Source organism: Somniosus microcephalus, chromosome 13 (assembly GCF_052327205.1).
Source record: "Somniosus microcephalus isolate GS21.2 chromosome 13, FLI_Smic_1.0, whole genome shotgun sequence".
NCBI classification, from domain to species: domain Eukaryota; kingdom Metazoa; phylum Chordata; class Chondrichthyes; order Squaliformes; family Somniosidae; genus Somniosus; species Somniosus microcephalus.
In genome coordinates, this window is record NC_140999.1 from 48,492,496 (window position 1) to 48,510,973 (window position 18,478).

The window sequence follows — 18,478 nt, forward strand, 5'->3', positions numbered from 1 at the left end:
CCATGGAGATGAGGGCCACTCCCATGGGTGTAGCGGGGCCTGTGGTGGAGCGTTTTGGACTTTCTGGCATCCTGTGCATCTCTTGGTCATATCCTCGATTTCGTTATCGATTCCCAGCCACCCCACAAACGCCCTGGCTAGGCTCTTTTTTTCACGCCTCCCAGATGACCCTCGTGAAGCTCATTGAGCACTCAATCTCTCTCAACTTGGGCGGAATTACCACTCCGGATCCACACATCAAGGTCCCCCGGCACAGACAGCTGTTCTCTCCTTGGCGAGAATGCTGGCAACAGTGAGTCGCCATGTGCTGGGCATCCCTTCACCGTCAAATCATAGACCCGAGAGCGTGTTGGGTCATTTCAGGTTTCTTTCTCTATACTTGCGTTTGTAACAGGTAGACATTTGACTATGGTCAAATGGAATATCTCAACAGGGTCCACTGCAGGTGCTTCCTCCACCATAGGCAGCGGCAGGCACGACAGCCCATCAGCGTTTCCATGCTGTTTTGTGCCCTTGTACTCTATTTTGTATTGATGTGCCCCTAGAAAAAGGGACCATCTTTGCAGCTGTTGCACCGTCTTCACCGGAATGCCCTTTGGGTTAAAAATGGAGACGAGGCTAGTGATCAGTCAGTAAGGTGAATTTCTGCCCATGCAGATAATGATTGAACTTCTTCTCACACCCCCACACCAGGCTGAGGGCCTCCCTGTCAATCTGGGTGTAGTTACGCTCGGCTGAGGTTAACGAGCGTGACGCAAAGGCTATTGGCCTCTCTGAACCGTCAAGGAATTTGTGCGACAGCACTGCTCCAATGCCGTGGGAGATGCATCACATGCCAACCAAATCGGTAGTGTTGGATTGTAGTGGGCCAATACTTCTTTTGAAGTGATTAGGCATTTACATTTCTGAAAGGCATGCTTACACTCATCACTCCATTTCCATGCTACTCCAGTTTGCAGCAGGGCGTTCAGTGGGTGCAGAATTGTAGACAAATTTGGCAAGAACTTATGGTAGTTCACCAACCCGAGGAACGACCTCAGTTGCGACACATTTTCCAGTGCTGGAGCCTTGGCTACTGCCTCAATCTTGTCTGGGGACTTATGTAATCCCTCGTCATCAATCACGTGGCCACAATACGAGATTTGTTTCCTGAAAAACTTGCATTTTGGGGCGGTTGGCTCGTAGCCCATATTCTTGTAATCTAGTGAGCACCTGCTCCAGGTTGGCAAGGTGTTCACTGTCATTTTCGCCCATAACCAGGATGTCGTTCAAATAACACTGGGATCCCTTGCAGGACTTGTTCCATCACCCTCTGCCAAATAGCCGGAGCTGATGCTACCCCAAATACCAGTTGGTTGTACTGGTAAAGACCTTTGTGTTTATCGTGAGGTATTTTCTAGATGCTTCTTCTACCTCCATGGGCAAGATCAATCTTCGTAAAGCGTTTCCCTCCAGATAGTGAGGCAAAAATATCTTCTATCCACAGTAGTGGATATTGTACTGCGTGAAGGACTGGGTTCATAGTTACCTTGAAGTCTCCACAGATGCGAACCTTCTTCGGCTCCCCAGGCGTGCTGCTCAATGATTTCTTCATTACAGGAACGATGGGTGTGGCCCACTTGCTCCAGTCCACCTTCGACAGCACACCTGAATGCTCCAGACTCTCTCCAGCTCTGCTTCGACGGCTGGGCGGATCGCCTACGGTACCGGTCTGGCCTTAAATTTTGGGTTTGCGTTATCTTCAATTTTTAGTGTTGCTGTTACGCCTTTTAGTGTCCCAAGTCCTTGCTGGAACACCTCTTTCGCGTCAGTTAGAATTTTTGACAGTCGTCCAGGTGTGACGTCGTCATCCCTTTTGTCAGCCACAGCGCCTGAATGGAATGCCAATCCAATTGTATTTTTCGGATCTATTCACGTCCCAATAATGGTGGTGGTCCTCCATCTTGTAGTGTGTGTATATATAGATACAGTTTCTGTGTTTCCTTGCCGTTGTATTTAACGGGCACCCTTATTTCTCCTCTGGGGTAGACTTTTTTTGCCCCATATGTCTTCAAGACAATGGACGTGTCCTTCAAGGGTATGAGAATAGCCGCTCGTAGTCTCGTCGATTCATGACCGTTAGGGCTGATCCTGTGTCCAATTCCATCTTTACTGGGGACCCTGCTATCATGAGGGTGACCCAAATGGTTCAGTGATCCTCCTTTGCGATCACGTTGTGTAACTTTAGACAACTTAGTCTCCTGCTCCCGGAGTCATTATCACACTTCTGATCTTCTGAACTACTGTCCGTCATCTTTTGTACTTTCTTGTACTGTTCTTTTAGTGTTGGTTTTCTTTCCCGACCTGCAGACTCTTGCTATGTGTCCCACTTTTCCACATTGCCTGCATACTTTGTCCTTAAACCAGCAATCCTTCTGGTCATGGGTTGTTCTGCCGCAGCGATAGCACTTTTCTGCTCCATATACCATTTAATTGGCGCTATATTCTTGCGATTTCTATTGTATTTCCGCAGCTCCCCATGCTGCTGCTTCATAGGATACTGCAACGCTGAAAGCCTTTTCTAGCGTAAGGTCCTTTTCCAAAAGTCGTTTCTGGGTTCCTTCACTGGAGCCCGCAGACAAACTTATCCCGTAAGGTATCTGCTAGTCCTGCTCCGAACTGGCAGTGTTTCGATAACTTGCGTAGTTCCGTAAGATAGTCAGCATTACTCTCGTCTTTGTGCTGGTTTCTTTTATGGAACTTTAATGTTTTTGCTATCGGCAGCGGTGTAGGGTTTAGATGTTCCTGTAAGATATTGACAATCTCTTCAAAGCTTTTCTCCATTGGTTTAGCTGGGGTAATTAAATTCCGCAATAAGCCGTACGTTCTCGCGCCCATCAAATTCAATAATACCGATGCCTTCTTTTCATTGGTCACCTCATTTGCCTTGCCGTACACTTCAATTCTTTCCACAGACGTGGTCCAGTCTTCTATTTCGTTGTCGAAAGCAGTGATGCTGCCACTCTTCGGCATCTTGGGTGGTTTAAAATGTTGCCTCCCGCGCTTTTCCTTCTTCCCCAATGGATTAAAATGGCGCCTCCCGTGCTTTTCCTTCTTCTCGCTCCCCCCCCCCCCCCCACCCCAAACCCCACACAATGCTGCTCCTAGCATTCTAAATAGTAATGGCGGCGCCCCGCGGCTTTCTGCGCGTCTCTTTTAATTAATTTTCTTCGTTTTATTCTTCTTCAACGCTGTCCACTGCGCGTCTCTTTTCCTTCCCCCTTTTTTTATTTTCTTTAACGCTGCGCAGCTCTTGAGCACCGGCCGCGTCCTGTGCGCTCTACCCTCTCTTTTCTTCCCGACGACGCTGCTCTGCCCCCTTGCAGAGCCGCTCGATCGAGCTCTAGCCTGCCACAGTCCGGGAAGGGTCAGCGCACTACCTGCTACCAGCCCGATTTGCTGGAACACCTTGGCTGGAGAATCAAGCCCAGCTTCCCCTGCGATTCTCTGAACTCCGATGGATCACTGGGTGGTTGCCCACGGTCGACGCCTGTTGCTCTGGATTCGACCTCCAAGAAGCTTCTTTTCAGGGATGGATCCCCGTGAGGTGATGCAGTACTGCAGGTGAGTTTGAACGTGCTCGTCGCCACTAGTGTCCACATATCAATAACACACGGACTGCAGGAGAACGGTAATAACAGGTGTTTACTGAAGAGGGTATGCTGGAACTAACTGTACAAATTACTACACGGTGTTACATACAGGTGTGGTCACTACTGGTACTGCAGTATACAGGGGCTGTAAAAGAGTTCCCCTCTCAAAGGTACATACATTACAAAGCACTGTCCTAAAGGCACAAAGACCAAGTTGAATTTGAACTAGAATCACCAGCAGAGATCTGAATGATGTGACCATGTGCAATTGGAAAAATATTAGTAGGTTTAGACTAAATATAGCTTGTTTGGCACTGCTGAAATGTCTGCTTACATTATGCTTGAGTCTGTAGTAGACTTGAATCTACAGACTTGTGACTGAGTCACCTCAACATGCAAAGAATAAAGTAGTTCTCTTTTGCTCTCTTTTTCTCTTTTGCGTGTGCTCTTAATGTAGGACTGTTTATATTTTGATGGCTACCTTGCTGGTGGCATTAAACTTCATTTTGACATGTGGTTTTGCAGCCATTTCAATTATTCTGACTTGTGGTGAGAGCAGGCTTGGTTTAAAGGGAGCTGGATGTGTTTCTGGTGGTGGCTGTGTAGAAAAGATAGATGGTATTGGATGATGTGCCTCTAGGTCACTGAGCTCTTTGATTTGCTTTGGGGAGTCCGAATTGGATTTTGGATGTTTTCTCCCTTGAATTACGACTAAGGTTTTAACCCTTATTTTTGCCCTCTTGCAGGAGATTGTATGGCTGCTGTCGAATCACTGTTCCATTGCACTGCCTGTGTATGGAACAGGCTAAATTGACAAGCTGGTCTTTCCCTGCCTATTGATGTTTGACCCCTTCTTTCCAGACACAAGAAGGCTATCCAAACTAAATGGACAAAAATCCAGAAAACACTTTTTTTTTGCTGGGCAGTGTACATATTTGTATAGTCCAGCTGTTAACCCTATAAGGCATGTCTCATATTTGATTGGCCTTGTGGTGGACTATAATGCACCTAGAGACAGACTGACTCCTGAGCCCAGGGGTTGGAATTCACTGAAATGGGAGCTTCCTTTTGAACTTTCTGATAGGTAGCATGTGTCACCTGTGGTTGACCAATTCATGCAATGTTCTGCTCTGCCCCACCCCAAAGCAGTCAAACATAAATTCGGTGCATAACCTCATGGGATTGGGGGGGTTGGTGTATCTCCCATTTTGGGTCCTCATTGGCCAGCGCAAAAGTTTAGTGCCCGGCACTAATTGCCTCCAACTGCAAAATTCGTTGATCACCCCTGGAGTTGATCTGAGCGCTAATCAACAACTACACGCCTCAAGGCACTAACATCAGGGAGTGAGGCACTACCAAAATTCAGGATGTTGGTTACTATAGAAACCTGACAGACTGGCACCATCCAGTTCTTAAAGGGGAGGGGCCATCTTGCTGGCCAGCCCCACCCCACGCAGTGCAGCCTTTAATCTCTGCCTGCAGAGACCTCTTAAAGCAATTGTGTTGGAAGCACTAATGAATAGGCCCAGGGAAAGAGCTTGTTGCTTGGGAACATCAACTGGTGCTGAAGCCCAAACTCCTTGGGACAGTGTTAAATGTCTCCCTCAACCTGCGTGTACAAAAAATTTTGCCAACAAAAAAAGGCAGGAAGCACCCACCTTTAAATAGCGCTCCCCAGCCCCTTCCTGACCTAAAGTTCCCCTCTACCTGTTCCTAGTGGCAGGCGCTAAGGCAGGGGGCGTGACCCAATATCTGGTCCGGGGTGTTGCACGGTTGACTGACATCTTGATCTGCAGGTGTAGGAGTTTGTGGCGGTAGTTCAGTGCTGCTGCAAAATGACTGCTCAATTTTGTGGGCGGTGCTAAAATTGCCATGTTCGGGGGCACTAAGTTTTTAGCTTCAAATGCCGCCCCCCCCCCCCCCCCCACCCAGCACTAACCAACCGCATTTTCCCCCAATATCTTTAGCACAATGTTAATTGAGCTTTTCTTTTAACTTGTGGCATGTACATTTTATCCTTGGTGCTGTATAATGCAATTTAAGTTACTATTTCACTTGTCAGTTCTTGTCCTGGGCAGGTTTATTCTGGTTTTTAAATAAAGGGTTGTGTTAATAGGAGTTGTGTAAAGGTAATTTTCTATTTGCTTTAGGCTGGAGAAATGCAGACTGATGTCCCCCCTCCAATCCAAGCAATTGCCTATTGTGGTTGGTGATCAGAACCTCTCTGGCCACAGGGGATGTACCAGAGGACTGGAGAACAGCTAATGTAGTACCACTATACAAGAAGGGTAGCGGGGATAAACCAGGGAATTACAGGCCAGTGAGCCTAACATCTGTGGTAGGGAAATTATTGGAAAAAATTCTGAGGGACAAAATTAATCTCCACTTGGAGAGGCAAGGATTAATCGGGGATAGTCAGCATAGCTTTGTCAAGGGTAAATCATGTCTGACAAATCTGATTGAATTTTTCGAGGGGGTGACTAGGGGGGTGGATGAGGGAAATGCTGTGGATGTGGTTTACATGGACTTCAGTAAAGCTTTTGACAAAGTCCCGCATAGGAGACTGGTCAAGAAGGTAAGAGCCCATGGGATCCAGGGTGCCTTGGCGCGTTGGATCCTAAACTGGCTTAGTGGCAGGAGGCAGAGGGTGATGGTCGAAGGATGCTTTTGTGACTGGAAGCCTGTGCCCAGTGGGGTACCTCAGGGATCGGTGCTGGGTCCCTTGTTGTTTGTGATCTACATAAATGATTTGGATGAGAATGTAAAAGGTATGATCAGTAAGTTCGCAGATGACACGAAAATTGGTGGGGTGGTAAATTGCGAGGAGGAAAGCCTCAGGCTACAGGACGATATAAACGGGTTGGTCAGATGGGCGGAAAAGTGGCAAATGGAATTTAACCCTGAAAAGTGCGAGGTGATGCATTTTGGACGGACAAATAAGGCAAGGGAATACACAATGAGTGGTAGGACCCTAGGAAGTACAGAGGGTCAGAGGGACCTTGGTGTACATGTACATAGATCCCTGAAGGCAGCGGAACAGGTAGATAAGGTGGTTAAAAAGGCATATGGGATACTTGCCTTCATTAGCCGAGGCATAGAATATAAGAGCAGGGAGGTTATGATGGAGCTGTACAAAACGCTGGTGAGGCCACAGCTGGAGTACTATGTGCAGTTCTGGTCGCCTCACTATAGGAAGGATGTGATTGCTTTGGAGAGGGTGCAGAGAAGATTCACCAGGATGTTACCTGGGATGGAGCGCCTCAGCTATGAAGACAGGCTGGACAGGCTGGGGTTGTTTTCCTTGGAGCAAAGAAGGCTGAGGGGGGACCTGATTGAGGTGTACAAAATGATGAGGGGCATAGATAGGGTAGACAAAGAGGAACTTTTCCCCTTAGTAGGGGGGTCAATAACAAGGGGGCATAGATTCAGGGTAAGGGGCAGGAGATTTAGAGGGGATTTGAGGAGGAACTTTTTCACCCAGAGGGTGGTTGGAATCTGGAACTCACTGCCTGAAAGGGTGGTAGAGGCAGGAACCCTCACAACATTCAAGAAGCATTTGGATGAGCACTTGAAATGCCATTGCATACAAGGCTATGGACCAAATGCTGGAAAATGGGATTAGACAGGACCGGGGTGGATGGGTGGCGCGGACACGATGGGCCGAAGGGCCTCTTTCTGTGCTGTAAAACTCTGACTCTAAGGCTGCTGACAGTTTTGCAGATGATTAAACACTTGTGCAATAGCATTTGCTTTGGATGTTACAGTAGTCACTGACCACAGTCCTCTAGTTTCAGCTCTTCAGCTAACCTCTCCTGATTTATAATGATTTAGCTTGTGCATAGTTGCAAGATTCTTACCATTCTCTATGGAAAGCCTTACTCCATGTTGAATGTCTTTCACCAACTGGGACCTGACCAATTTCAAATCTAATGGGAGATTGAGGCTGCTACTTCAGAGCTTATAACTATAGTCAGGATGGTTACTGATCATCAATGACATTCCTGATGGTTATACACCCACTGTGGTGTCATTGGCAAAAATCTTTGACTTGTATCTGACATGACAATTGATGGGTTGGAAATTCAACCAGAGTTGTACAAATTGTTTGAAATCACAGAAACCCCACAGTGCAGATAGAGGCCATTTCGGCCCATCGAGCCTGCACCGGCACATATCCCACCCGATCCCCGTAACCCCACGTATTTAATCCCCCTAACACTAAGGGTCAATTTATCATAGCCAATCAACCTAATCCGCACATCTTCAGACTGTGGGAGGAAACCAGAGCACCCGGAGGAAACCCACGGAGAGAATGTCTGTGTGGAGTTTGCACAGTCACCCAAGGCCGGCTGTGAGGCAACAGTGCTAACCACTATGCCACCGTCTCTGCTATAGAGACGGCACTTATAAATGCCACTGAACTGTCGGCCATCCCAGAATGGGATTTGAGGAATGTCAACTTGTCATGTAAAGTCATTAGGACACTTGCTAGTATAAACTAATTTGCAATACTGAGGTGCCCAGCATAAGTTGACCAACCTAGCTGAGTGGAAAGAATACATTAGCCTGGAATTTGTGGTCAGGATGACTGAATTGGCAGTGTTTGCCATAATTCTGCCTTTGAAACTGACCAACTTCAGGATTTCCTCATGCACCAAATCCTGCCCTGTGTGTGGACAATCTAATCACCCAAATCCAGGAAACCGACAAACTTTGGCTCTGCTGCAGAAAGTACACAAATTCCCCACAAAGTTAAACCTAAAAGGATTAGATGTAACTGGGGTTTTAACAATGAATTGGCTGCTGAACAAATGGGCCTGGAAAACTCATTTCAATTTTAGTGAAATTTGTCCATTTTAAATTCAAGAATTTTCAAACTAAGTTTCTGTTTTTATTTTAGGGTTTTTCCCCATGTGAGAACACCATTCTTTGTTTTGCTCCAATATTTTTGACAACTTAGTGTAGGTATTCGGGTTCAATTAAGTAGGTATTGGATGAATGCCTACTAAATAATCGAGTTCAACTTCAGGAGAACAATCTAGAAGTTCTTTAATACAGGAAACAGATGAAATACAGTGCCAATATAGATGGATGCAGGAGAGCCAGTAGGTACATCTTAACCCAGCAGGGACACACCATGAGGACCGAGTCCACAGTCCTGTGGATTGCGTGATGTCATCGCGCTTGGGCGATCACGTGACCCGCGTCATGACGTCAGCACGTCTACCTGGCACTGTAGCTGGCCGAAGTCGCGGGAGGCCGAACTGGGCCGGCTGCCATCGTGGGAGCAGGAGGCCAAGCTGTGCTGGCGGCCATCGCGGGAATGGAAGGACAAGCTGGGCCGGCTCGCATCTAGGTGAGTCACGTGACGTTAGTACGCGTTCTTAAAGGGGCAACGGCCCGAACAAGTAAGATTAAATATATATACCTGAATTCTGCTTTTGGATTGGCTGCTTAGACAGCTGGTTGATGTTATAGCAGTTCCCACAAGGGGATTCCCAGTCTGTTGAATTGAATGTTGGAAAACCCGAAGTTCTCTACAGGATAGAGATCCTCATGCAATGCTTACTGCGGGGCCAGCAGCAAACTCCTTTTGCTTTGCCACTGACTGCAAATTCTGGGCCACTGTTTCCCAGGTTGGCTTAAAGCAAAAATCCCTACTAATGTCAAGGCACTTAACCTTTTCCCAATGCTAGTCTGAACCCTATTGGGGCTGCCTGGGAAGGTATTAACTTTCTCCTCACGAAGTGCTGGCCCTCACTATGCACACTAGTTCTCAGTGGGATCTATCCTTCTACCATTGTAGGTGCTCACTTACATGTCTATTTGGCTGTGTTCTTTAACAAATGGAAATGATCCTCCATCTTGAAAGGTATCAATACCTATTCTATCTATGCACTTGACATGCCAACATTCCTGGTGGCTGAAGGGGCAAAACCAGTCTAATCTATGCAAGGGGATTCTTGAGACACAATGTCCTATAGTCTGTTGAATTGAATGTTGGAAAGCCTGGAGTTCTCTATAGGATAGAGATCCTTGTGCTGAACAAATCCCTAGTGGCAGCTGGCTGCTTCCAAACCATCAGAAGCCTCCTTTCTTCATCAGAGCTGACATATTTGGGATTATTGGTATCTGTTCTGTGTACTGCATGCAAATGTCTTTTGTTCAAAGCCCAGAACTCACAGCAGTTGCATCAATTGCCTCGTTGATGTTTATCATATTACCACTTGTGGTGTATGTAACCGTTCCACCTTTAAGAGAACTATTTTAAGAGTTGCACTACTTTATCTTGGCTGATGTATACTGTAATACCGGTGGTGACCACACCAGTATATAAGTGCTGTGTAAGGATTTATTGGGCAGTTCCGCCCTGACCTTCGACTAGTAAAGACCCGTTAAAAGTTACTCTTGTGGTCTGTGTAGTAATTCTCATTATAACACAGACTTAACAGTGGCGACGAGTACGATCTTACCCTGCGGCAGAGATACATCCAAGGCAGTTTAACGGGCGTCGAGAAGAGGCATCCGCCCTCATCATTCTGCTGCGAAAAGACTCGTGTCTGCAGAGCAAAGGAAGAATTCTGACATGAAGCCTTCCATCAGCAACAGGCAGTGATCATCCCTTCTATCACCGGTGATGGGTAAGCCGATCAGCGACGAGCAGCAAGTCTGCCACGTTCTGTAGGGGAGAAAATAAAGAGGATATAAGGGCGGAGAACTCGACCACGGCCGGGGAAAAGAGCCAGACAGAAGTCGGGGCCAGAGGCACTGAGACTGGGGCAGCGTAAGGCACGGAAGCCGCGGTGATTGCAAAGGCAGCCGGTGTGAGACCGGGCTGGAAGACGCAACAGCGTCGAGAGAGAGCTCGACCGCGACCGGTGGAAAAAGGCCGGGCAGCTACCGAGGCGCAGCGACCGGGACAGCATAAGCGCGGGAGGAAATAAAAGAATAACCGCGGAGAACTCAGCCGCAGCCGGGGGGGGGAAGGACCGGACTGCAAGAGGGGCTGGGAGGCACGATTTGAAAACCGCTGGGGAGGGCGAACGCAGCAATACAGCAATCTCCATTACAGCCAGCGGGGGAGAAAGGCAAACGCGGGAAGCCGCCATTTTCGTAGGCGGGGGAAGAAGACGAGCACGGGAAACCGCCATTTTGAGAAAAACATTTCTTTGTCTTGCGAAGATGCCTAAGCGTGGTAACATCAACGATTTCGATCCCGATGTTGAAGATTGGGCCACATATGTAGAACGCAGATATATTGTAAGGCAAATAAAATATCAGATGAAGATAAAGCACTAACCTTACTAAACTCAATGGGTGCGAAGACATACGGGCTATTGAAGCATCTTCTATCACCAGCTAAACCAGCGGATCAGACTTTCGCTAAAATTGTTGCTGTCCTGAATCATTTGAACCCCACATCGCTGATATTAGCGGAACGATTTAAATTTTATGCTAGAACGCAACAGAGGAAAGCAACGCGGAGCATTTAATTGAACTGCGTAAGTTAGCGAAATACTGTCAGTTTGGGGAAAGACTGACAGAGGCACTGACAAATTCGTGTGTGGATTGTCGAAAGAAGGAACCCAAAAGCAGTTACTTGAAGAGAATGATCTTACACTTGATAAGGCTGTCACTATTGCAGCATCACACGAAGCCGCAGCGAGAGGCACTGCAGAAATGCAGCGGTACTCAGCGTAGATCAAATGGCTTTGGGTACAACGAAATGTTATCGTTGTGGACAGACAACACACGATCAGAACCAATGCTGGTTTAAAAACAAGGAATGTAGAAAATGTGGCAAGCTTGGTCACATAGCTAAGGTATGCCGGTCAGGAAAGAAGACCAGCAACAAAGTCACCGCAGGAAAAGTACAGAAAGGTACATAAGGTGGCTGAGAAGAGCTCTGATGAACAGAATTTGGATTCCGACTCCAACAGCCAGGAACTGGGTAGTCTGAGAATTCTCAATGTGAGTAAGGAAGCTGACCGACAAACTATCTGGGTCACTGCAGATAGCAGGAGTCCACGTGAAGATGGATTTGGACACCGGATCGGCGTTGACGGTCATGAATAAGCAAGATTACAAGAAGTTATTCACACATATTCCCCTACGGGATACGGAGATAGTATTGCAGACATACACTGGGCAAAGAGTATACCCCATCGGAAAGATAAAAGTCAAGGTGAGACACAAGGGCAAAGAGCACCAAGGAATGGACTTATATGTATTACCTGGAGGGAGGTCCACCACTTCTGGGACGGGAGTGGATCAGGAAAATAAATATGGACTGGCACCCCCTAAAAGCAATGACGGAAAGTCCAGAAAATGAGCGGGGAGTCCTAAGGTGTCCAACGTGCAACAAAGTCTACAAACAAAGGGTGAAAAACCTGTTTCAGAAGCATGTGCTGCAGTGCGGAAACCAGACTTCACCAGAGGATGGTGACTGGTACAAAGCCCAGGATAATGATTCAAACGAGGTACCCCCGACGCAGTGCCCGGGCCCGCTCAACTACATTTTTCGGGTTGACTCCCTTTTATGGTGGCAAGTCATATGGTGAAAAGGATTTCCCATTCTACCGAGGTCCTTCGGGGGAAAAGAGGAGAGCAGTCAACTCGACGGCAGGTAGACGGAGCCGATGATCCAAGCACGTCTTCTGACGAGGATATGGAATACTACTACAAGTTCACCAGAACTGTCATCACGTCCGATCGCGAGGGAAGACTCGAGCCGTGCAGTTTCTTTGATGGCGAGGAAGATTGCCGCCTACCCAGGATCAGCTCAGACTCTGGAACTGATGATGGTAAGATCAGCCCATGTGCAAAAGACAAGTCTAAAATGGACTTGCAGACTAATGACGGAAAAACGAAGGAGTGCATAAATGCTTCAGGAGAACAAAGTATCAGAACAGAATTCCACTCAACAACAACATAGTTTGACAGAGAATTCTGAGTCTGTCCAGTCTACAGACATGCACATTTCTGAGGAACACCGGGCTCGAACTCTATTCAATCTCAAACTACAACAGCAATTAGAACAAATGATTTGCCGTTTTTGAGCAAGAGATGAATGCAAAGAAAAAGTTCTTTGACAGAGTGGGAGAATCTGGAAAGACAGCAGAAGCAGCTGATTGAGAAAATGGAACAGGAACACACAAACCGTCTGCGCGATGAGGCCAAACGAATCAAAGCTGAGCGATGAATTTGACACATTCCCTTTCTTGATCAGTTGAAAGCTAAGAAGAAAGAGCACCCTTTTGTGAGCAGTGTCAGCAGTAATAAGCCACTCGGGGAATTTGTGGCAGAGGCAAAAGCTGAAGTGATGGAAGAAATAGACAATAGAGAGGAAGCAGAAGATGATGACTCATCTGAACTATTATCACCCCTACCAGGTCACGCAGGTGGTCCCTCTGAACTGAGCCAAATCAGTCTGGAAGTAGAAAAACTTCCCAAGGTACTCGAGCCTTTAGAAGTCAGCAATGCTGGTTCTGAAGTTACGAAAGTTCAAGCTGTTAAGGCCAGTGAAGGACTATTAGATGAGTCACCCCAGCAACGAGAACCTACTACACCACCGAGGCGTTATCCGGACCGAGTCAGGAGGCACCTCCGCAGAGACTGAATCTGTGAACTGTTTTTACATTAAGTTGTGTGTATATATGTTATGTTAATGGGGAATATATACTGTTAAGCTAAAAAGGGAGGATTGTGGTGTGTGTGTGTGTAACCATTCCACCTTTAAGAGAACTATTTAGAGTTGCACTACTTTATCTTGGCTGATGTATACCGGTGTGGTCACCACCAGTATTACAGTATACAAGTGCTGTGTAAGGATTTATTGGGCAGTTCCGCCCTGACCTTTGACTAGTAAAGACCTGTTCAAAGTTACTCTTGTGGTCTGTGTAGTAATTCTCATTATAACACACAGACTTAACACCACTGACCATCTCTGTTCCCCCAAGAAATAGTGATCTATCATAGTTGTGACAAGCAGGCAGTCTTGGGAATAATACAGCTGAACGCTAACACTTCTGACCATGTAGCACGCGCTTGGGAAGCTCGAGTGAAGTTTAAACCCAAATTTGAGCTGTACATATGTGCAACTAAACCTTGACACAGTCTGCTTCAACTATTGTCAACTTGTTCAGTTGTAAAGGAGAACATTGAGCGCTGTGCTTCATCCTATAGGTTGACAAAGGCAGTGATGACATTTAAAATGCCAGGAGGCATATGGCAATAGTGGAAGTGTAAAAGGCTTTGAAAGGTTCAGGGCTAGAACTGGCCAAATGATGGCTAATTTGGTATGAATCAAATGTCCACTAATTCTGCCTGGGTTATTTGACCATTTTAATTCGTGTTAATGGAATTTTATGCGCAATCTTATTAGAGTTACTTATTTATCTGTCTCACCTGCAGTGCTGTATATTGGAGCCTAATGTATTCTCCCAATCCCTAAATTTAGGATTTCTCTCTCTCTCTCTCTGGTGTTGAGAATGTGCTGCAGCCAAAGCTTGGTGATCAAGTCCAGTCTTAATCTTGAATAAAAAACATTTTCAAAAGATCAACTTCTGTCTAGGACCTGTAAATGAGCCATGACTTCTATGACCCAATATGTGCTTACACCTGTATTCTTTGTAGTAAGCCTAGGGATTCAAAAATAAAGTAATTTTTGGGTTGCTGTTTCTTCACAAGCCTTACGATCTTATTTGAGAGACAGTAGAGTAAAAAAAAATTCTTGGTTGGGCCAAACGGCTAGTGAAAACGGTGATCAGAAGCAATGACTCTGTAGAATAACAGCAGCCAAATTTTTTCTATTCCTCAAGGTTCAAAAATTAATCATTTTGACTACTTTTAAACTGCACAGGAGACTGGACACAGGCCACGGTCAGTGCTGTTGAGAGTTTTATTAATGAGTATTGACTAGATGTGAGCAGATTTTGTGTTGGACAACTTACCAAGTGCTTCAGGTATACCTTGTGACACCAGAGCTGCAGTATTCAACACCAGCAGGCATTAAAGGGCTGCTGGGTGCATTGGGCATGTTTCTGGCTGGAGGACGAGGCTAGAGAACACCAGTGTAAAGGGTAACAGTGCCTCAATTTGACAATCCCTTCAGTGCCTACGGTGTAGAGCACCACTCTGATGCATCTTTGGGTGAATACCTAGGAGCGTGGTGCCAGTTCTTAGTCCCTTTGGTAAGTGATCGGCACATTGAAAGTTTCAGGGAACGTAGGCCCTGTTTACTCAGGTGTATTGAACAGCTGCTACTGTATTGGCAACAGATGCTGGAATTTGTTGCATCTGGCCTATCTCTGGCTTCAGACCAATTAATCATAGGAACAACGACAAACTAAATTTAAACGTGTCTCTTCAGCTCAGTTGTCAATTAAACATACAAATAAAACCCACCAGATGCTTCATAGAATTCTAAGGATACAACACTGAAGGAGGCCATTCAGCTCATCAGACCTCTGCTGGCTCTTAGGGAGAGTTATCAAATTTTTTCATTCCTCTGCTGTTTTTGGTATTCCCGTGTAATGTTATTCCCTTCAAGCACTTAGCTAATTATCTGTTGAATGTACTTCCACCACCCTTTCAGGCAATACATTCCAGATCGTATCGTTAATATATTTTAAAATAATTTCTCCTGTTGCCTCTAGTCCTTTTGCCAATCACCTTAAATCTGTGTCCTCTGATTACTGACATTACAGTCACTGGAAACAATTTCTCATTTTGAACACCTCTACTAAATCTCCTCTTAACCATCTCTGCTCTAAGGAGAACAACCCTTACTTCTCCAGTGTCTTCATATACCTGAAGTCTCTCATCCCTGGTACCATTCTCTTAAATCTCTTCTGCACCCTCTCCAAGGCCTTGACATCCTTCCTAAAGAACTTGGGCTGTATTTAATGATGGTTTAGCACCCCATCAGTCTACTTTCAATCATCAGCAAAGTGATGGAAGGTGTCATTGAGAGTGCTATCAAGCAGCACTTATTTACCAATAACCTGCTCCCTCATACCCAGTTTGGGTTCCTCCAAGACCACTCGGCTCCTGACCTCATTGCAGCCTTGGTCCAAACATGGAGAAAGGAGCTGAATTCCAGAGGTGAGAGTGACTGCCCTTGAAGTCCAGGCAGCATTTGAACGAGTGTGGCATCAAGGAGCCCTAGTAAAACTGAAGTCAATAGGAATCGGGGGGGAAAACGTTCCACTGGCTAGAGTCATACCTAGCACAAAGGAAGATGGTTGTGGTGGTTGAAGGTCTATCATAACAGTCCCAGGCCATCGCTGCAGGAGTTCCTCAGGGCAGTATCCTAGGCCCAACCATCTTCAGCAGCTTCATCAATTGACCTTCCCTCCAACATAAGGTCAGAAATGGAGATGTTTGCTGATGAGTGCAGTGTTCAGCTCCATTCACAACTCCTCAGATAATGAAGCAGTCATGCCCGCAAGCAACAAGACGTGGCCGACGTTCAGGCTTGGGCTGATAAGTGGCAGGTAACATTCGCGCCATAGAAGTGCCAGGCAATGACTATCTCCAAAAAGCGAGAGTCTAACCACCTCCTCATGACATTCAACAGCATTAACATCACCGCATCCCCCACCATCAACATCCTGGGGGTCACCCTTGATAGAAGCTTAACTGGACCAGCCACATAAATACTGTAGCAAGAAGAGCAGGTCAGAGGCTACGTATTCTGCGGTGAGTGTCTCATCTCTTGACTCCCCAAAATCTTTCCACCATCTACAAGGCACAAGTAAGGAGTGTGATGGAATACTCTCCACTTGCCTGGATGAGTGCAGCTCCAACAACACTCAAGAAGCTCGACACCATCCAAGACAAAGCAGCCTGCTTGATTGGCACCCCATCCACCACCTTAAACATTCACTCCCTCCGCCACCGGCATACCGTGGCTGCAGTGTGTACCATCTACAAGATGCACTACAGCAATTCACCAAGGCTTCTTCGGCAGCACCTCCCAAACCCACGACCTCTTCCACCTAGAAGGACAAGGGCAGCAGGCGCATGGGAACACCACCACCTCCAAGTTCCTCTCCAAGTAACACACCACCCTGAATTAGAAGTATATCGCTGATCCTTCATCGTCACTGGGTCAAAATCCTGGAACTCCCTCCCTAACAGCACTGTGGGAGTACCTTCACCACATGGACTGCAACAGTTCAAGAAGGCGCCTCGCCACCACCTTCTCCAGGGCAAGTATGGATGGGCAATAAATGCTGGTCTTGCCAGCGATGCCCACATCCCATAAACAAATTTTAAAAACTTCCTTGCTTTTGCACTCTATTCCTCTCTTTTATAAAAGCCAAGGATCCCAAATACTTAACAGCCTTCTCAACTTGTCGTGCCACCTTCAAAGATTTGTGTACATGCACCCCTAGGTTTCTCTATTCCTGCACCCCTTTTTAAATTGTACCATTTAGTTCATATTGTCTTTCATCATTCTTCCTACCAAAATGTATCACTTCGCACTTCTCTGCGTTAAATTTCACTTGCCATGTGTCTACCCATTTCACCAGTCTGTCTATATCCTCCCTGAAGGCTGTTGTTATCCTCCTCATTGTTTACTACATTTCCGAGTTTTGTGTCATCTGCAAACTTTGAAATTACGCCCTGTATAAGCAAGTCCAGCTCATTAATATATATCAACGAGCAGTGGTCCTAATAGCCTGAGCAACACCACTGTATACCTCCCTCCAGTCTGAAAAACAGTAGTTCATCGCTACGGTTTGCTTTCTGTTCCTTAGCCAATTATGTATCCATGCTGTCACTGTCTATAAACTATGGGCTTTAATTTTGCTAACAAGTCTATTATGTGGTACTTTGTCAAACACCTTTTGGAAGTCCATATACACGACATGAACCGTACCACACTCTCTGACGGAATAAGCCATGTTTCAAGAGATACACCATAATATGAACAGGTCTCTGACATTATTAATACTTGATATACTGGGTTTAAAAATCTGAACCTCGGCGACACAAGCTGTGTCAAAACAGGCTTCTGAGATAAAGATCAGTTGTTAACAAAGTTGTAAACACCACAAGCTTTTGAAATGGGAATTAGTTAAATATGCTAAAACAATGGCCCTATTAAAATAGCAGTTTGGTGCTTCGAGGAGGTCTGGAGTTTGGGAGAAACACAATGGAATGACCCAAGTAAAGTGTTAAGAACTAACACGTGAAACAGAAACACAGAATATTGAAAAACCATGTGTCTTTGTAAAAGTAACATCAAATAAGACAGGAAACATGATTAAATATGCAACCAATTGAGATAGCTAGAAAACAAGCAAACACCCTAGTTGATGTGTCTTTAATTTACATGTAGTAAATATGATACCTGCAGAACACTTTGAAGATATGACTTCAATAGATGACACCAAGCAATCACATCATTTTTGTATTGAACTTGGAATACCACGGAGTCACAACGTCTGTGGTTATAGACAGTTAAGCTAATATTAAGAATTGAATGAAAGACCTTCAATAATAATGGCATCAAATAAAGACTACTGCCATAGTGTTTTATGATAAGTTTTTGGAACACCTAAAGGTAGAGACATAATTATGCATGCAGCAGCTAAATTGACAGTAAGAATAGAAAGAATTCAACAGAGAGAATGAATAAGATAATTAGCTTGCATCAGCAGAAAACTTCAAAGAACAAACCACTAAAAAAGAGTATAAAAGATAGCATTTTCAAATGGGAAAACAGAAGTCGCTGGAAACGGGCAAGCAATTCTCGGCTTCAGAATCACTCTGTAAGCCTACAACGCTGAGTCTCGGGTAATCAAGGTATTGATTGTGGTGAATATGCTGGATTA